This window comes from Suncus etruscus, chromosome 1 (genome assembly GCF_024139225.1).
Source record: "Suncus etruscus isolate mSunEtr1 chromosome 1, mSunEtr1.pri.cur, whole genome shotgun sequence".
In the NCBI taxonomy this organism is placed as follows: Eukaryota; Metazoa; Chordata; class Mammalia; order Eulipotyphla; family Soricidae; genus Suncus; species Suncus etruscus.
Window position 1 is genome coordinate 197,979,453 of NC_064848.1, and position 21,358 is coordinate 198,000,810.

The following is a 21,358-nucleotide window of genomic DNA, read 5'->3' on the forward strand; positions in this document are numbered from 1 at the left end:
GGGCAGGAAAGTACCCTCTTACCCGGTGTTGGTGGGAATATCATCTGATTCAGTATCCAGGGAAAATGAAATGGAGGATCTTGAAGTATATAAATGGAACTTCTTGGCTTCCATTCCCTAGTGCACCCAATATTCATCAGTAAAGCAATTTGCACTCCAATGAGCATTGCCACGCTCATCCCAATAGCCAAGATCTGAAGAACAGCCCACATACCCCACAGTCAATGAGCAGATAAAGATGGTGTGGTCTATGTGCACAAGAGAATGCTACCCAAATCTACAAGGAAATCCTGCAGCGCTCTGCTACGTGAATGGAATTCCAGCATATCATGTTGAAAGAAGTGAGTCAAAGGGAGAAGAACGAAAACCAAATGTTCTCTCTCATACGTGGAGTACAAAAAAAAACATAGTAAGGGAAGAAACAATAGCCAATGGTAACAGACTTGGAGAGTGGGCATAGAGCACCAAGTTTACTGTATTGAGGAAAGATGAATAGGAACCCAGAGACAGTAATGTAAAGATACCAACTCTCCTCTGATGAGAATGGATGGCATAGGTACCCACTGAAACTCTGCTATTAACACCATTTCGAATCACAGTGCCTCAATTTGTTTGTTTCTTTTTGTTTTGGAGCCACACTTAGCAGTCCTCCAGGGTTACTCCTGGCTCTAAACTCAGGAATCATTCTTGGTAGTTTGGGAAAACATGCATGGTGCCAGGGATCAAACTTGGGTCAGCTGCATGCAAGGCAAGAGTCCTACCTACTGTACTATGGTTCTGGCCCATTCATTTGTTTATTTTGGAGCCGCACCTAGCAGTGCTTGTGTTATTTCTGGCAGGCTTGGAGGACCATATGGGATTCTAGGGATACTAGCTATCGCTCCAACCTTAAGATGTCAACATTTATGAATTTAGTGTATATGGTGTAGCGACATTGTCTGAAACACTGCTATTAACATGAATGCAAATTTCAGTGCCTAAATTTGTTTGTTTTTGTTTTGGGGCTACATCTAAAAGTGTTCAGGTTACTCCTGATTAGTCAGGTTACTCCTGGCTCTGCACTTAGGAATCATGCTTGGTGGGATGAAGGACCATCTGGGGTACCAGGGATTGAAGTGGGGTCAGCCACATGCAAGGCTATATTATAGCTCTGGCTTCTATAGTGTCTCATTTTTTAAAAAATCATTTAGAGTGCTCGCTTCGGCAGCACATATACTAAAATTGGAACGATACAGAGATTAGCATGGCCCCTGCGCAAGGATGACACGCAAATTCGTGAAGCGTTCCATATTTAAAAAAAAAATCATTTAGACAACTACCCCAAATTGTTGATTTAATGGAAGTTGGACTTGGACATGCCCCTGTCATGCCAGGTATAAAAATGAAAACTTAGACAGTTGGGAGGTCCAGGATAATGGCAGACCACCGACTTCAAGTAGGAATAAAAGGATACTTGGTTTCTACTTTCTATCTCTCTCTCCTCCTTGAGCCCCATGAGCAGCAATGGCACCTGTGTGGTCACTACAAATTGGCTTTCCTGGGTGGGCATGAAGCTTCACCCAGCAGCTGGGCCCCATGGACCCATGTGAGTCTTGCAGCACCTTGCCCTGGCAGTCTTGGGTCTCTACAACTGAGCATCCCTGCAGCCCTGGCAGCTTTGGGCTTCTGCAGCCTTGCAGCTCTACAGCTAACTGCAACCTGCAGGACTTGCAGATAATTGCAGAAACTTATAGAAACCTGCAGTATTCAGCACTCAAGATTCTTCAGCAGTATCCTGAGATCCCTCCTATTTCTTCCAACATCCCTCTTCACACTGTTTCCTGACCTGCCATCTTGGGACTCTGGAATGGGCATGTGCTGGAAAAAGCAAGTGCTCTCGCAACAGGTTTTAGTTGAGCAAATTTCTTTTTTTTTAATAATATCTTTATTGAAGCATCATGAATACCCTCCTTCACCAGAGCAACCTTCCCACCACTTCCCCATCTCCCTCCTCCCCCACCCTCTGCCTGTCTTCGAGACAGGCATTCTATTTCTCTCACTCACTACCATTGTCATGATAGTTGTTAGTGTAGTTATTTCTCTAACTGAACTCACCACTCTTTGTGGTAAGCTTTCATTTTGTGGCTGGTCTTTCCAGCCCGCATCTCTATTGTCTCTCTGGGTATAATTACAAGAATGTCTTTTATTTTTCTTAAATCCCACAGATGAGTGAGAATATTCTATTTCTCTCTCTCTCTCTCTCTCTCTCTCTCTCTCTCTCTCTCTCTCTCTCTCTCTCTCTCTCTGACTTATTTCACTCTAGCTCAGCAAATTTCAGATCAGGGTCCTCCAAGGTGTCCCAGCCAAACCCCCTGTGAGAAGAGTAAGATAGGAGGGTAAGGAGAGGAGGACCAAAAGGAGGAAGAAATTCTGGGTTTCAGGATAATTTGCTAAGAATCCATTCCCATTTCAGAAACTCAAAGGCCATTCTCACTGGCAGTGCTACCTGCTGTGGCCCAAAGTGATTGAATGATGTATTTTCCGAGGAAAATGGGGAATTGCTTCCCCTCCAAGGGCAATAATGCCTCCAAAGGAAAATGCTCCAAAGCATACAGAGCCAGCTGAGGTGTCTCTCTGGCACCCAGGAGCATAGAGGCAAATGCAGAGTATGATCAAGCTTTGGAAAACAAGTCAGCCTGGGATTGCCCCAACATGCAGCTTCCTGTTGGCATTCTGGAAATATGGTGGGAATTTGGGGAGAAGACGGGACAAGCCAGGCTTGGGGAAGGTTCCTTGGTCCAGCTTTGGGAACCTGGGAGACAAGAAGCCACCAATCCTCTGTAGAGCATTTTTTTTTTTTGGTTTTTGGTTTTTGGGTCACACCCGGCGGTGCTCAGGGGTTATCCTGGCTATCTGCTCAGAAATAGCAGGCACGGGGGACCATATGGGACACCGGGACTCAAACCAACCACCTTGGGTCCTGGGTTGGCTGCTTGCAAGGCAAACACCGCTGTGCTACATCTCCAGCCCCACAGTAGAGCATTTTTAAGAATTTTGCCTGCAAAGCAAGTTCACTGTGTTCCTTGGGGTTCTGCTTTTCAAACACTCATTTGCAGTAGCTTCTCTCCCCACCATTCAAAATGTCTCTAGAGAGGTTGCAAATATTGGTCTTCATTCCTATATATTCCCTGTACATGTCTTCTACAACTGCAGTCAATGAGCAGGGTTAGGGAATTCCCCTGTGCGTTCCAGTTTTGAGTCATCAGCCTAGTTGGGATGATTCCATCTTCTTGTCCCCTTCTACTTCCTGACCCATCTAGAAGGATCATGTGCAGGTTGTAATAGAAAACCCATCCGTGTCTATGGTTCATATTTGGTTTTCATATGTTGCCGTCTCTGGATTTCAAAAGAATTTCAAACTGCAAAAGCCCACAAGTACATAATAAAATACAAATGGAACATTTCAGAGAGAGGCTGGAGAGAGAGAGTAAAAGAGAGAGAGAAAGAGAAAGAGAGGCTGAGAGAGAAAGAGAGAGAGAATGCAGAGGCTGTAGCCCACAGGCGACATATACAGTTCACCAAGGACATTTACCCACCCATTGGGTGTTTTTGCCACCGCTGCCTGTCCTGCCTAGCAGCTAACTCGTCCTGGGCCTGCAGTGCACATGTGTAGAATGTGTGTGTGTGTGTGTGTGTGTGTGTGTGTGTGTGTGTGTGTGTGTGTGTGTAGCACTCTCTAACTCCCCTCCTTCTTTATGTTTCTAGAATTCTCTCGGTCTTGGGTCGGGGGTCTTCAAAATAAGGCACACAGGCCACTAATGTGTATTTTTGAAACTATAGTCCAGTTTTCCAACAGTCTGAGGGACAGTGAATGGCTCCCTGTTTAAAAAGTTTGAGGACCCCTGCGTTAAGGAGTCAGCCTTGCATGCAGCCAGCCTGGGTCTGATCTCCTGTCCTGCCAGAGTGGAACTAAGCAACAAAGATGAGATCCAAACCCTTCCCCACCCGACCCCCATCACATTCAGAAAGAAACAGAAGGGTCTATAAGACAGGAGGAGGAGTCACACACAGGATGAGGGAGTCTTCTTAAGAGACACACCCCAAATCTTGGCTTTGGAAGTTGGAAATGAACTGGAATTTTTGCCTTAAGGATCCCAGCGGCTTGAGCAATGAAGGTAACAGAGCAGGATGGTTGCAGGTGAGATATTCTGTCTTGCAAAGCAACAGTGCTTGGTCATATGAAGTTCATGACGGAGGAACATAACTCTCCACAGCTGCTTCTCCAAAGCTCTCACCCCTCTCCCTCTCAGCTTCGGGTATAGGGCAAGGAGACAGCAAGCAGCCTTGGAGACACTGGGCAAACAGCCCACAGGGACCTGCCCTGTGACACTCGGAGGAGACTCCGTGTCTCTCTGGCACTGCCATCACCTGTCACTTGGCGTGATGTAGTGGAACCAAGCGCCCTTTGGCTCTCAGAGTGTGCCTTTGAACTCAGATCCTATCCGGCTGGGGTGCAGGCCCTTCCAGGTGGGAACCCCTGAAAGAATCTCTCTTGGGCCTTAGAACAATCCCAAACTCTAGTGAGGGCTCCAGATCTTTCATGGGGTAAGGTGTGTGTCCCAGGAAAGTCCCAAACTTCACCCAGGACACACAGGTCCCCTTGCCTGCCCATCCCCCAAATTCCTGGCCTTGTCCCAAAGACACAGGAGTGGCCTGTCCGCTGCTGCGCGTTGGAATCCGGACGTGCAGGGGGGAGACAGCTGGGCAGCCGGTGGGCAGTCGACAGCACTTGCTAACAGATGGACATCGGCATAGGCCGAGCCGGACGGGAGGTGAGGACCCCGCCGGGCCCCTCTGTGAGCTGCTGCTGTACAAAAGAACCATCTGGGCCCCACCCGGCTGGAAGCGGGGCCTGGCGCCAGCCTTGCCTGCAGCTCACTGGGCAGCAGGCTGATCCTCCACCCTCCTCCCCTGCTGAGCCCAGAGACCAGGCCGGCGCCTAGTGGCATTAAGGGCCCCCACTTGGCCAGCTGCAGGGGTCCCAAGGGTGCTTTGCCACCCACTCTGCCACCCTGACTTTTTTTTAGGGTCTGTTGGGGGTGCAATTGGCCTAGTCCCATGTATCACCCCCTCAGAGTTCCTGGACAAAATTTGAGGGTATAACCGTGGCTCAGACCCCCACCCCCATTTCCATTCACACAACAGGCTGGATTCGGTCAGCGCTTTCTCCAGCACATCTTTTATTAATATGAATTCTAAAAAAGAAAAGAAAGAAAAAAAATTTTTTTTTCCCCTTTTGCAGTGCTATTTACCATCTGTTTTTTTCCCTCGGCTGAAAATAATTGGAGATGAAAAGCCTCCGTCCCCTGCGTGGTCTCGGAAGAAACAATGGGAGCAGAGAATGATGCATTTTTCTCCTCCAGCAAAAGCAGCCCCCAGGAACTCTCCTGGCTGCTCCCCGCATGCCCTTGCCAGAGTGTCCCACCCCGCACCAAGACTGAACAGACTTCGCAGCTGGGCCTGCCTTTAAGGGGTACCCCCAAGCATGTGGGGATCCTGAGCCGCTGGGTGCCCCCCCCCCAGCCGACCTTCCTGGGATGGGAGGAGGGGGGTTACTGCGATTTCTATCAGCCTGTTTCCTCCTTTTCCTCCTCTTCCCACCACATCTGGTGCATTTGATGTTCCGGGGAAGTTTGCACCATCTGTAAATATAAATAGCCCAGCCTTGATTCCATTAGAGGCCCATGAATGGAACAAAAATATGCTCAACTGACTGCATGGTGGGGTTGGGGCGCCGGCCAGAGGGAAGACAGAGCAGCTTAGTGGACTGAGGGATGGGTGGGGGGGTTTTCCTCCTTCCTGCAGAGGCAGACCTGGGGGCCACCGAGTCTCCTTCGCTTCTTCCAGGATGGAAGAAGCCAGTTGCTGTTGAAAGAAGCGAGCCTAGGTAAAGGAGGGCCAGAGAGATAGCACAGTGGGGAGGGTGTTTGATCCCCAGCATCCCATATGATCCTCTGAGTCTACCACAAGTGATTTCTGAGTACAGAGCCAAGAGTAGCCCCTGAGCATGGCCGGGTGTGCCTCCCCATAAGTAAAATAAAATAAGGGAATCTACATAGCAGAATGGCCTGAGCAAGCTGGGATGGGCCAGCTTGGGTCAGTAGGGCAGCATTGGGCCCCACCTGCCGTCTCCAAGGGAACCCCCTTTCTTTTCTTTTCTTTTTTTTTTAAGCCAGTCAAATTGAGCAGTGGAGGGGTTATATACCAACTTTTGTGATACTAACGTACCCCCTTTGTTTTCTATATGCTGTTCCCATAAGCTGGCCCAGTGGCCTTACTTACCATCCCCTTCCCTACCTTTACCTCTTTCCTACCTCTTGATGATTTTTTTGTTTAATCACAAATGAGGTGGGACTGCAGCGGGTCACACTCTGGCCACGGCACTCATGTGGTTGGTCCCAACAGGGCTACATTTCCAGGCCTCGAAGGTCATGTTGATCTCTAAGGATCACATGGCCTTCAGCTTCGGGGTTCACACATGCCTGACTACAGGGCAGGAAACAGCTGTGGTACTGGGACTCCAAGCAGCCTGGCAGTCTACAGAACAGACTGATTAATGCCTGTGCCCCAGAGCAGATTCTGAGGGATAATGCCAGGCACTGCCCTTCCAGCTCCTGCCCCCCATCAGAAGCTGCTGCCCAGACATGGACATGCCTCCAGGGACTCTACTGACAGTGTTCAGGAGGGCTTCGGTCACTGCACCCTTACACTGTCCACTGTCCCACTTCGCTGTTCTGGTGCCCCAAGATGCAGAATTTTCCACAGAGGGGCCCAGCTCCTGCCCCTCATGAGACGGCAGAGACTGGCAGCAGGATCCCCAACCTTGCAGGCACTGGCTGGCTTCCCTCCCTCTTTCCCGCCAGCTTTGGCTGCCTCCTGTTCTGTTGTGTGTGTGTGTGTAGGGGTCCTGCTGGGTCATTGTGTGCTCAGCCTCAAGGCATTCAGACTTCGCTGTTTCAATCCTCTCTCTCGCTCTCTTTCATGCTTACGTACACATACGCATACATACACAAATATTTAGTACACATATATAAGTACACACATTCACACACAGATGTGCATAACTATACACAAATATTTGCATACACACATGTTTACACGCATACGCCATCACACAATGCTTGCACACACAGACATGGCTGTCTGTGAACCAGGAAGTTGGGCCTCACCAGTTCTAGATCCTTAGAGTCTTATTTTGGGGAGAGCCACACCCAAAAGTGCTCAGTTACTTCTAGTTCGACACTCAGGAATTACTCCTGGCAATGTTCAGGGGATCAAATGGGATGCTGGGGATTGAATCTGGGTCAAATTCAAAATGCAAAAGCCCTTCCCACTGTACTATCACTCCAGTCAAGTCCTGGGACTCATGACCTTGCATTTCCCGGATACCAGGAGATGAGAAATGGATGTTAAGGGTCCCTGTCCCCTTCTCTCCATTCTGCATCCAGAATATTCTCACGTCTCATGCTCAGGGTCAGAGACCTGAACTCAGAGCAACAATGCCCCCTCCAACTTGGCAAATGGTCTCACACACCTCTCTACCCCCCCCCCCCCGGGATTCCCGAGTGCTCCTTAAACCCAGCCTCATCCATTCATCATGCTTCTCCAGACACTTCTCTGAGACCCTGTCCAAGGTTCTGAGTCTCCCAGAACCCAAGTCTGGTTGCTGCAATAAGCAGGAAAGATCCAGAGAGAGAAATAAGCCTGAGCCATAGTTTACTGGATTAAACAGATACACACACACTTCTCACTCATCTGAACCTCCTGGACCCCAGTGGTTGCTGTATTTGGAGATGGGGCCCCTGAAGAGGTTGAGAGGGTGAAGTGAGGCGACAAAAGTGGGCACTGATGTGATGGGACATGAGATCACTTGTCTGTCTTCACATATGCTCAGGAAAGACCAGGTGACATAAGGGAACTGCAATGGCTCAAGGGGGAGGCGACCCCACCAAACACCAACCCTGCTTGCACCTCTATCTTGGATTTGCAGCATCCAAAGCTGGGAGAGAAGCTGAGCAGGGTCAGCTGGTGTCACCATCCAGCTCTTAATCAGTGAGCCCAGGCCAGAGGCTGCACCCCAAGACCCTGTGCAAGCAAGGCCCTCACTCTTCCTCCTCAGACATTCACATTTCTGGTTTGGCCCTGGAAGATCTATCAGGATCTTTGGAGTTCGGTGAGGCAACGAGCTTCTTTGCCCCTTCCCTTTCCACACAGGAAAGCTTCAGGGACTCACAGAAGACATAAAGAGATGTGACTTGTCCTGTCCTCCCAGTGTCACCAGAACAGGCACATGGACAAATGCTGAGTTCCAAACTGGACACACACCTTAGACTAAAAGGCAAAGAGGAGGCAGAGAGTGGTCGGAGAGGAGGTGGGAAATAGAAAATTTGGAGAAGACTGGGTCACAGAAGGCGGATTGAAGTCTTGTCATTCTTGGGCCAGAGTGATAGCACAGTGGGTAGGGCATTTGCTTTGCATGCAGCCAACCCGGATATGATTCTCAGCATCTCATATGGTCCCCCAAGCTTGCTAGGAGTAATTTCTGAGCACAGAGCCAGAAGTAACAACTGAGTGCTAGTGGGTATCTCCACTCCCCACCCCAAATAAAACCTTGTCTTTCTGGGGCCAGACCAATAGTACATGGGTTAAGGCACTTGCTTTCTATGCAGCCTGCCCAGGTTCAATCCCCAGTATTTCATATGATCACCCAAGTCTGCCAGGAGTAACCCCTGAACATCACTGGGTGTATCCCAAAAATTTAAAAAAATGAGAAGATTTGTTATTCTTCTGAGCTCTATGACCCAAGAACACTTGTTCTACCTCTGTTGCTTCTTCCCATCTATAATGCTTTTCTTCTGAAATGGCTGAAGCACAACCCAAGAGAGTGGCCTGGCACCCTATGTCATGTGTAGAGGGGGCTTGCCAAGGACAGAGCCAGGACGCACAACTGGTCTGGATTCACCCGGAACTGCTTCCTATCCAGAAACTAGTTTCCTCCCAGGAAATCCAGCAGACTTGTCTCCTGGGTAAATCCCATCTTCCATCTCTCCCCCGGGGTACAGCCCTTGTGGGGACACACAGAACCTTCTCTTCTATTTCTCCTCTTCAGGGAAAGCCAGTTCCTTGCATTTAACATCTAATTAGGAAGGCCTGGCAGGGATCTCGTCCTTGTGCTCATCTTTGATCTGTGAGCTCTTGCCATTGAGTTCAAGATGAGCTGAATCTGACTTTCCACAACGCTGGTCCCCCCTGAGGAGTCATCAGAGTGTTCTCAGACTGTTTTAAGAGCATCTCACCAGCCCTTTCTGTATTAGTTTCTTCTACTGTCTGAGGATTTGTTCCCACTACTGAACTCTGAGAAACAGGCTGGTTACCTGCATGCAGGGGTGGGAGTTGCAGAAAAGGAAAGGGTCTATCTGGTTTTGGTTTTTGGGAGGAGGAGCAAAGTGGTTCATTCACATGGGGGGAGTGAAACTGTCACCCTGAAATTTATAAAGCACCATAATCCAATAATTAATCAACAACTTCAAAGTTAAAAAAAATAAAGCAGAGGCCAGAGACATAGCATAGTGGTAGGGCGTTTGCCTTGCATGAGGCCAACTCTGGACAGACTTGAGTTTGATTCCCTGCATCCCATATAATCCCCTGAGCATGCCAGGAGCTATTTTTGTTTGTTTGTTTGTTTGTTTGTTTTGAGGCCACACCGGTGATGCTCAGAGGGACCATATGGGACCGGGGATCAAACCCAGGTCCATCCTGGGTCAGCAGCGTGCAAAGCAAGCACCCTATGCTGTGCTACAACTCTGGCCCCTAGGAGCGATTTCTGAGCACAGAGCCAGGACTAAGTCCCAAATGCTGCAGGATGTGGCCCCAAAACAAAAACAAACAAACAAAACCCAGCAACACCTTATTGAGAATCAATATTGGGAAGGGGTGAGGCAAAAAGGAGATATGGAAACCCCATACACACTGGGATGGCTAGTTGGGTTCTCTCTTTCTCTGCTGAGGAACAGTGAATGAGTTATCAGAACTCGGGGAACACTGTGTCTCTTCAAGAGAAGGGATACTGGAGAATGTCCCATCATAGTGTGGGAGAGGCAGCTGAGCTGGAGTATCAGGTTGGGTGCCCTAAAACCCAGAAATAAATCTACTCATAGACCTGGAGACCTAAGGTTCAAGATCCGGGTGTCAAAGGGCCAGAGTGACCTACAGTAAAGCATATAGGACATTTGTTTTGCACACAGTTGACCCAGGTTCAATCCCTAACATCCCATAGGGTCCTCTGAGCCCCACCAAGAGTGATCCCTGAGTACAGAGCCAGGAGTAAGCCCTGAGCACTTCTGGGTGTGGCCCCAAAATAAAACAAAAAAACAGGTGTCAAGTTTAATTTCAGGGCCAGTTTTCTGGGCAGGGACATGTTCATCTTCTCCATGTGTCTTCTCCTGGTCTGTCTTCAACTTCTCTTCCTAGAATTCCACCAGCTTTTTTAGGGCAGGACCTACCTGGCAACCTGGATTTAGTTTAATGACTTCCAAAAATTCTATCTCAAAATTGTTTAATTTGAAGAAATAGGGATTAGCGAACTAAAGCAATAGTACAGTGGGTAGGATACTTGCCTTTCACATGCCCAAACCCAGTTTGATCCCAGCATCCCATATAGTCCCTTGTGCCCCACCAGGAGTGAGCCCTGAATGCAGAATCAGGAGTAAGTCTTGATCTTATTCTTAAATGTGTGTGTCCTAAAAATAAAAAATAAGAACTGAGGTTTAGGATCCTGATACAGAATTTGAGGAAAGCCCTTCAAATTTCATCTCTGGACATATGCATGGGGATATAGTTGTGTTACATAGTTGGAAGAGGCAGGAGCAGAGAATGGAGGCTACAGAACTGAACTTATCTAGGGAGTGGGGAGGTGGCTGAGAAGTTGGGAGTCCTTGGGACCTTGGTGGAAGTGGACGTGCTGGTGGAGGGAATGGAATAAAAACGATGCATCTGCTAAACTCTACCATTCAGACTCATTTCACTCAGCATAATAGTCCCCATGTTCATCCATGTATAGGGAAATTTCATGACTTCATGTTTCCTAACAGCTGCATAGTATTCCATTGTGTATATGTACCACAGTTTCTTTAGCTATTTGTGAGGCATCTGGGTTGCTTTCAGATTCTGATTATTGTAAATAGCACTGCAATGAACATAGGAGTGCAGTGTATTGTCTTTTGTGTTCCTAGGGTATAGCAGTAAGAGTGGTATTGCTGGATCATATGGGAGCTCAATTTCCAGGGTTTTTTTTTTTTTTTAGAAATATTCATATTGTTTTCCAGAAACAATATGGACTAGCTGGCATTTCCACCAGCAGTGAATGAGAGTTCCTTTCTCCCCACAACCATGCCAGAACTAGTTGTTCTTATTTCTTTGTAATGTGTTCCAGTCTCTGTGGCATAAGATGAAAATACCTCATTGTTGTTTTGATCTGCATCTCCCTGATATTTAGTGATGTGAACATTTTTTCATGTGCCTTTGGCCATTTGTATTTCTTCTTTAAGGGAATGTTTGTTCATTTCTCAACCCTTCGGAAAAAGAAGATGGGAGGCATAACTTTCTCCAACTTTAAATTGTACTACAAAACAATAGTCATTAAAACAGCATGGTATTAAAATAAAAACAGATAGTCAGATCAATGGAACAGTATTCAGAGAATGACCCCTACAAATACAACCAATTCATCTTTTATAAAGGGGCAAGAATTGCAAAATGAAGCAAGGAAAGCCTCTTCAACAAGTGGTGTTGGGACAACTAGTCATCCATGTGCAAAAAAGCAAACTCAGACCTCTAACACCATGCACAAAGGTCAAATCAAAATAGATTAAAGACCTTAATATCAGACCCAAAACTATAAGGTATATAGAAGAAAATGTAGGCAAAACACTCCATGACACTGAGACTGAAGGAATCTTCAAGGAGGAAACACCACTGCCCAAGCAGAGATAAACAAATAGGACCACATTAAACTGAGCTTTTGCATTTCAAAGGAAACAGTGACTAGAATACAAAGGAAACCCAAGGAATGAGAGAAACTATTCACCTAATACCCATCTGATAAGGGGCTAATATTCGAGATATACAAGGTACTACAGAACTTAACAAGAAAAAAAAAAAACAAACAATCTAACCCCATCAAAAGGTTTAAATCCTGAGCACTGCTGGGTGTGGCAAAAAGAAAAAAAAAGCAAAAAGAAAAAACAATGAAAGCAGAAAAAAAAATGCTGCATTGCTAAAATGTGGTTTTGAAGTTAGGACATGGGGTGAATTGAGCCATTTAGCAAGTGTGCCTCGTGGGAAATCCCTCCCCGTGTTGATGTTGGATATTGTTTTTTGGATTTTCTGGCCCACAGCACCTGAAAGGAGCTCTGTGAAGATTAACAAGAGCCTGGAACTTTCGAATCCCATGTCCCCCATCTCCCCATTCCCCCGTCCAATGTGACATCACTTCTCTGCAAGGTCTCATCCACACCAGGATGGTAGAGATGAAGGACAGGAGGCCACAGCTAGCAGGAAGCTTGGTACAGACCCTATGCACCAGCTTTACAACTCCTGCTGGGTTCTGCTTCCGGGGCATCTTGGGATGAAAGATTTATTCTTCCACTGAGGGAAACATGGCCTGTGTCCAGACTTCTTTGGGGCTCATTTCTGGAGCTGGGCTGGATCCTGATTTTACCAGGAGAAATCACTGTGAATCCCTGCCCACTGCACCCTCTCGGTTGCCACAGTTTCTGGGGCTCCTACTTAGACACCTCCTACTTCTGTAGGCTTGCTCAGGAGGGGTGGCTCATGCAGTTAGCCCAAGCAATGCAACTAGGCGGAATGCACAGGCAGAGCTGGGGAAAGGTTGAGCTAAAGTCCAGGGCATGTCTCAAGCCTTTCATGTGTGCAGGATCCAGCGAGCTTTGAAGAGGACCAGATTCTCCCTCTGCTACAACGACCAGCTGCCCTGAAGTTCCTATGGGGGGCCCATTGCGGAAGGGGTTCAGGTTTCAAATCCTCCGAGGTCATCGTTCTAAGAACCAGTAAAGCTTCCGAGAAGTTGGGACTCTTCTGCTCTGGCACTTTAGTTCCCAGAGTGCCTCTTGCTTACAGCTGTTACAGGGTGTCACCCAGTCTGGCAGGGGGGCAGAGGTCATCGTGCAGGGGGGCGGAGTTTGGACTGGAGCATTGGTCTCCCCTGCTATTTCTGCTATCCTTGAGTGGGAGAGACAGTGTCCTGATGTTAAAGACCTTCCCATCCTGCCCCCTCATGGTTGGGACAATGGGATTCTGGGATCATGCTGGCTAGATTCTTGGTCCTAAATTCTAAGATCATGCTTGAGCCCCAAACTTTTGCTCAGTGCCCATTCCCCAAAAGGAACTCACCTGCCCAGCAATGGCCAAGCAAAAGTTCTGGCTTCACTTGAAGTTCTAGTGGCTGCTTTTCGCCCGAAATAGATCACCTTCTAATTGGCCGATTGAATTTCATCTGGTTTCCGTGGGGCCGTGTTTTCGATTTGTCACGGTTGTTTTGAATTTTATTCTTGGCTTTCCGAGTGTGAACCGCCCCCCACCAAATTCAGCATCATGTGAAAAGAACTGGGATGAGCTCAACTCCAGCCTTTTGTTTAAGTCATTAGCAAAGGGGCCAGTGATGGGGAAACTTTTTCAAGTAGAAGGCCCCCATTCTGATGATGACATAAAAAAGGGTTTTTTCCTTGGGGGGGGGTGGTGGGATAGTTCTGTAGAAATAACTGTTCCTTGTACAGCATTTGCAAAAGGCAGAACTGCAGGAGAATAGAATAAAATAAAAATAGGGGCTGGAATGATAGCATAGCTAGTAGGGCGTTTGCCTTGCAAGTGGCCAACCTGGGTTCAAACCCTGGCATCCCCCTTGGTCCCCGCAAACAAAATCAGGAGGAATTCCTGAGTGCAGAGTCAGGAGTAACCACTGAGCATTGCTGGGTGTAGCAAAAAAGAAAGGAAAGGAAAGGAAAAGGAAAAGGAAAGGAAAGCAAAGGAAAAGGAAAAGGAAAGGAAAGGAAAGGAAAGGAAAGGAAAGGAAAGGAAAGGAAAGGAAAGGAAAGGAAAGGAAAGGGAAGGAAAGGGAAGGAAAGGAAAGGGGAGAGGAAAGGAAAGAGGAAAGAAAAGGAAAGAGGAAAGGAAAAGAAAGGAAAGGAAGAGAAAAGAAAAGAAAAGAAAAGGAAAAGAAAAGAAAAGAAAAGTTCCTATCATTCCAGCATACAGATGTGTTGGCATTTGCTTTGGACCTGTCATGATTAAACGCTATAGGGTGTTTTCCTGGAGAGACCAACCCAGGTGTGATCCCTGACATCCCATATGGTCCCCTAAGCACCATCAGCAGTGACCCCTGAGTTCTAGGAATAATCCCTGGGTATCTGTGAGTGTGGCCTGAAAAACAATAAATAAATACAGGGAGCTCTCAGGCATGCTGGATCATACAACATAGGCATTCCCCAGTCAGAAGCAATACATGAGCACATATGAGCAAACATATTTCATATATGTATGTGAGCTTAAAGAGATGCTCTAGGAGCATGAGGCTGCTTTGTCAATACTTTCAAAAATGCCCTTTCTCTACTAACTTTTAGAAGATTCCCAATTCACACAAACTTGTAGAAAACTCTGAGAATCCCATCTTTAAAAAAAAAAAAAAAAATCCTGTCATTTTTTTTTCCTGACTCCACATTCCCCAAATTTAATTACCCACAAGATCTCACTTCTAGAAGCACCTCTTACTGTTCTTTTGAGGAACATCTGTAGCTATGCTGTTATAGATTAAATCCTGGCATCAAGATGAAGAGTAATAACTTTTAAAAGCACTTGACTTTGAGTCAGGAGACCAGATCCCTCCTCGGCCCTTTAATGGGTTTATGACCTTGGCGGAGTTACTTTTGTCTGGTTTAGCAGAATGGTTGGGTTCCCCTGGCAACGCCGACCGGCCATGTTTTTTCCTTCAAGGGAAGATAAATGAAAATTAAATTGGTCTGGGATAATGGATTCCTTCTAGCGTCATTCGGTCATTCCCTCCTGCCTCATTTACTTAGCGCCCCGCTTAACTCCTCGGATCCTTACAACACCCACAGACAAGGGGTTAGATTCACTTGCCTTAAGACCACATCACGGGGGAAAGAATTAGGATCAGAGCCCAACATCACCTGCTCCCAAGCCCTCTGCTTCCCCAGACGCCCCCCACATCTTCCCAAGGACTGGATTGCCTGTAGGGGAGTGGCTCATAAACTCTCTTGCTCTTTGTCTCCTTTAGAGGAGACTGGATGCCAGTCCCCATCCCTAGGGCTCCCCCTGATCCTTTGGGTTGCACCCCAACATGCACTTGTAATGCAGGGAGCTCTCCCCAACTTCTCTGCAACCTCCTCTGGCTGTTTCCAATAGACTTGACCTCCAGTTTTCCCACCTGATCATTGCTGCCTCCTAGAATGCTCATGCAGGTAAGGGGGTCACCCACTCACTGCCCTGTAACACTGGCTCCACTCTTCATGTCCACTTGCATTTTCATCAAAATGGCTCAGTGACTCATGTTCTTGGCACCTGAACAGAGGGATTCCTGGAAACAGAGAAGGTGTTTGCCTAAGGCCACACAGCTTTGCAAGCGTTACAGTTAGCATGTTAGAACTTTGAGGTTCTGTGTGTGCCCAGCTCCCCCATTTTTCCCAGCCCCTCCCCAAACGCTCTGGTGCTGAGAAACACGGATCCTCCAACTTTCATTCCACTTCCTCTAGGCAGGAGAATGCGGGTTCCTTCCTCCCTGCACACCTGGCCCCTCCTTACCAGCTTGAGTTCCCTCTCCCCGTCCCTAGAGCACCCACTCCTGTTTTTCCACCTTCCTAAGAAAAGCCCTAAGGAATTCCTAGAGCATCCCTGGACCAGGTAAATGATGCCTCTTAAGAGGGATCATTTCTGCTCTAGGTGCTGGGGCTGAGGCTGACTAGTGGGGAACAGCGACACCTACTGGCAATTTTGGACAATAACATCCACCGCTCTGAATTTTCCTTGTCTGGCCTTCCCTCATCTCTGTTGGCTTCAGAGGTTCCCAAGCAGCCCTGGGGGGTGGGTCCCTTCTCTCTTCCTCTCATCCTGCAGTGGGGGAAAAGCCTGTGGAAAAACAGACATCAGTGCAAAGCTTCAGTCCCTGCTTCAGCTGAAAGGGAGAGAGTTTGCTTTGGGCAAATCCCCAAAGCTTTTGTCTGGTTTATTAGAACCGTTGGGACAAAGTTGGGACTAAGGGCACTGGAAGAGGGGGACTGTAGCCTAATATTGCCAAGGTGCCAGAGCCACGCTTTCAGGGGTCTGCTTATCTAAACAGAGACTTCCCTCAGCCAATTAATCTGATTTTTGGAAAACCCCCAAGATGCTAGGCTCTGAGATGCTAGGCTCTGAGTTGGGTTTTTAAGAGCTTGAGTGTGAGAAGCACAGTGTGAAGGGCATTTGCTTTGCACATGGTTGACCTGGGTTCAATCTCCAACATTTAATATGGTTCCCTGAGCCTTCCAGGAGTAATTTTTGAGTGCAGAAACAGGAGTAATTCCTGAGCTCAGTCAATGTGGCCCACAAATGAGAAAGAAAAAGAGGGAGGGAGGGAGGGAGGGAGGGAGGGAGGGAGGAAGGAAGGAAGGAAGGAAGGAAGGAAGGAAGGAAGGAAGGAAGGAAGGAAGGAAGGAAGGAAGGAAAAGAAAGAACGAATGAAAGAAAGAAAGGAAGGAAGAAAGAGGAAGGAAGGAAGGAAAGAGGAAGGAAGAAGGAAGGAGGAAGGAAGGAAGGAAGGAAGGAAGGAAGGAAGGAAGGGAGGAAGGAAGGAAGGAAGGAAGGAAGGAAAAGAAAGAACGAATGAAAGAAAGAAAAGGAAGGAAGAAAGAGGAAGGAAGGAAGGAAGGAAGGAAGGAAGGAAGGAAGGAAGGAAGGAAAGAAAGAGGAAGGAAGAAGGAAGGAAGGAGGAAGGAAGGAAGGAAGGAAGGAAGGAAGGAAAAGATGATAGTGATTTCTATAACAATTTGCCTACAATAAATTAGAGGGTTTTAAAGAATAACAGCCCCAAATAAGGGCGGGACAACACAAGGAAATACATCCTCAGGTGAGAAGAAGGTAGCAAGCCCTCTTAGGCATCCACTTCTTTCCCTAGCTCTCCTGGCCTTGCAAGATTACATTAGAATGTCTCAGCCCTGATCAGTGATCTATGTGGCAGATGTCTACGGACCTGACTGTTTCTCTGTCTCCACTCACCAGTGTGTGAGCTCTGCAGGAAGTTGACTCACCTCTGACCTCCCTGGGCCCCCCACAGGAAGAAGTGCCACCTGCATATAGAAAATCAGACTGCTTTTGCCCTGTTAGGGCAGGAAAGAGGCAGGAAGAATTCATCACAGGTAATAGAACATATGTTCTGCCTCGAAATTCAGTTCACACCTCCTCGTAGGGGTGAAAAATAGGCTCAGAAAATTCAGCCCATCCCTAGCATTCGTTCACACCATTTGTAACGAGGAAGCAGGAACTGGATTCTGGGTCTGCCCTTTTCTTTACCATCACACCCTTCCACCCCCACAGCAACAAACCCAAGCCTGAGTGTCCCTCAGCTTTGGATTCGAGAGGAGGAGAATCTGGGTCAAGCAGGAATTTGCCCCCATCAGAGGGGACTCCATGGGAATCTCTCCAACCTCGGCTCCCAGAAAAAGGGGGTCCTGGCCTCTGGGATTCTTGGCAGGAGGTATGCCGTGTGCCTGGATCCTCCTGTCGCTGACCTTGAAGAAGTCTCTTTGCAAACTCTTTTCATCTAAAATCCCCTGCAGCTCCCAGCCACCCACATCTTAAAACGAGCCAGCAGAACTTGTTCATAGCTGACATTCTTTCCCAGAGTTCCTGACCCCGCATTCTCGGCTCTGCTGTTCTCTTCTGCAATCCCAACCTCTGTGGTGAGTGGGGGAGTAGGGGAGGAGGAGTAGAAGGAGTGGGCAGCAGGGAGGGGATGGCCTTTGGTTACTCCTGGGGGACACAGAATAGCAGTTCCTTTGACAAGTGGCCTATGGAGCCACGGCAGAGCTGCTAAAAGATTGGGCTCCTTAGAAAATAGTCTGGAACTCAGGGCCCATGGATTCAGCAGATGCAAGCCCAGCATCAGAGGACATGGGGCCTCTGCAAGGGTCAACAGCATTCTCTTCCCTTCCTGGGGGAAGTCTGTGCTCAGACTCCCATGGCCTCCCCTCCACTGAGTCTACCCCGCACTGGGCCAGATTTCAATATGGCGCCTATTGGAGTCAGTCTGAGTGTATATGTAGCTGACACACAGCTTTATTTTTTTTTCAATTATTTTATTTAAACACTGTGATTACAAGGTTGTTTGTAATATAGTTGTTGTTGTTTTCACAAAGTTGTTCGTGACTGAGTTTCAGTCATAGAATGTATAACACCTTTCACTAATGTACATTTCCTGCCACCGATGTTTTCAATTTCCTTCCTGTCCTCTCCCTACCTCTCTCTCTATTTCTTACACTCTCTTTCTGTCTCTCATTCTCTCACTCACTCACTCACTCTGTCTCTTGCTCTCTCTTACACTTTCTTTTTAGACACTGTGGTTTGCAATACTATTACTGATGGCTATCATGCCTATCACTTGACCTCCTTTCAGGACCCAATTCTTGTCCAGAGCAATCATTTCCAACTAGCATTGTCATAATGGCTCCTCTGTGCTAACTGTACTTCCCCACTATTTGTGGACTGGTCCTTATGACCTTCATCTCTATTGTCTCTAGATATTACCATATTATCTTTTTGTTAATATCCCATAAATGAGTGTGATCATTCTATGTCTATCACCCTCCCTCTTATTCATTTCACTCAGCATAATATGCTCCATATCCAGCATATATATAGGCGAATTTCATGATTCCATTTTTCCTAACAGCTGCCTATTATTCCATTGGCTGACATACATTTGTGGTTCTAAGCCCTGTGGGCCCATCAGTATCTCTGCCAAACCAAGGCCTGATCAAGCCCTAACTTAGCTTCCTAAACACTTCCTGAAGCCTTTTCCAAGTAAACTTTCCCAACACAGAACCAGTCTCTGAACCAATCTTAAGGCTGGAATCATGGATCTTTCTAGAGAGCAAAGCTGATAGGAGCCAGCATTGCCTTCTTGCTCCAAATGAGTCGGTGTCTTTAATGTCTTTCAAAGCTCATGGGGTACCCCCCCCATTAGATTACACCTTATTTTACCCAAAACAAATATAATCCCTGGTTTCTTTGTATCTGTTTGTTTACAATGTGGTTTCATCCAAAACAAAGATCATCCCTGGTTCCTTTGTATCTGTTTGTTTACAACTTAGTTTTACCAAAACAGAGATTGTCTTACATGCAAATCTGGGCAAGACTGGCTCAGGATAGCCCGAGCTTTCTGTGCTAACTCTGTCCTTACTGCCCCACCCCACGGGTGGTCTCTGTACTCAATAAAAATCATAGTTCTGGCAGGCAGCTCGCTCTTCAGACAAGATAGAAGATTGCCAGACTATACATGTTTTATCCTCAGCCCTGGTTTCAATTATTTCATAGGCTACCCTACTTCAAACTCATTCACCTGGGGTTGGAGATTTGGCGTGTAGGGTTATTTTAAACTCTACAGCCTCCAGCAGAAACTTCCCAACTCTACAACTTAACTTCTCCAACTGCCAAACTACCAAATTTATTTCAGTTCTATAAATCCTAGACCAAGTGGCTGCCAAGGCCATGCACACCCCAAAATTTCATAGTAGTGTCATCTCATAAGAAATTTGATATGAAAGTTCCCTAGAAATGTTCCAAGCTCAGTGAGCCTAAACAGTAATGCAGAAGGCTCAGCTGGCATCAACCACAGCCCAGGAAATCTTTAGACACAGACTTTGGAGAGATAGAATATTCCTTTCAAATTGATCAAGTTTTGATAATTCCATTTTCTGTTTGCTGTAGCAAACAACATAAAAAAGTCTGTTTGTGTCTCTAAGGGGACAGACAGGCTAGGGTGCTGGGTGGGAAATTGTAGACACTGGTGAAGGGAAGGTCACACTAGTGGTGGTATTGGCATTGGAACATTTAATATATGAAATGACTGTATTAGGAACAACTTGGCAAATCACGGTTTTATAATAATTTTTTTTAAGTATCCAGGGTAGCAGAACCTTCTGTGCTTTTCTTCCTCTTCTCTGCCAGCTCCTTTCACCTTCTCCATTCTTACTTCCAGGTGCTGATATCTTTTAAGAGCCACTTCGTTTTTCAGAGGACTTTAGCTTTTTAAAACAAGGTGCAAAGAAGATGAGAAATTACTGACTTCTTTCTGTTCATGTCTATGGTAGGTGGGCTTGGACACACCCCTTGGATACCCGTACAATAATGACTATTGAACCAGGACATGCCCCCTGGACACTCCCCTGTCATGGCTGGTATAAAAGGAGAAACTTGGACTGGCTCACAGAGACTGGGGCGAGGGGGGAGCAGAGATAAAGCATTGGAGAAATGCTGCCTAATTTGCATCTATTTGCTTTTATATCTTCTTTGAACCCTGGTCTTCCCTGGCCACCTCTGGCTGGTGAATTTCCATCTAACTCTCTCCCCCACTCTCTGGAACCCTCAGGCAGCAGCAATAGACCCCAGATTCTAGGAGAAATAAAGAATGTACTTCGTTTCTTTTTCTCTCCTCTTCTCTCTCTGTCCCAGGCAGGTGGTTGCTACAAGTTGGTATCCCTGGGTGGGCTCTTGGCCTCACCAGGCAGCTGGGCCACATGGATGCCTGTGAACCCTGCAGAACCAGGACCTGGCAGCCTTGGGCATCTGTAGCATGCAGCCCTGCAGCCTGGCAGCCATGGGCCTCTTGGCCTTCTGCACATGTCTACCCCAAAAGGTCATGGTGATGACTCTCAGGGCAGTTTTGAAGTCAAACCAATGGACAGTGACAGCATCACTTGCAAGTTAACATTTACTGTATGACCATTTACAACTAACCATTTACTCTATGCTATGCTTTGCATACACACTGATGTTACAGGCTCCATTGTCTTCATTCGAGGAGGAGAAAGTATTATTGCTGTTTGTGTTCCCTTAGTTTTATTTTTTAATTTATTTTGTATCTGTTTGTTTTGGGACCACACTTGATGGCACTCAGGGGTTATTTATATTCTGTGCTTAGAAATTCTTCCTGATAGGCTTGGGTGACCCATTGGAATGCTGGGGATTGAACCAGGATTGGCCATGTGCAAGGCAAACACCCTCCCTGCTGTGCTATCACTCTGGATTAGAGTTC

At 47.1% G+C, this 21,358-nt stretch overlaps 1 non-coding gene across 1 annotated transcript; it reads left to right on the forward strand.

The window, feature by feature from the left end:
* Window positions 1–1,191: 1,191 nt before the first annotated feature.
* LOC126026490 (U6 spliceosomal RNA) lies at window positions 1,192–1,295 on the forward strand. Its single transcript, XR_007501742.1, has one exon. It is a non-coding gene; the product is annotated as a U6 spliceosomal RNA (small nuclear RNA).
* Window positions 1,296–21,358: the final 20,063 nt, after the last annotated feature.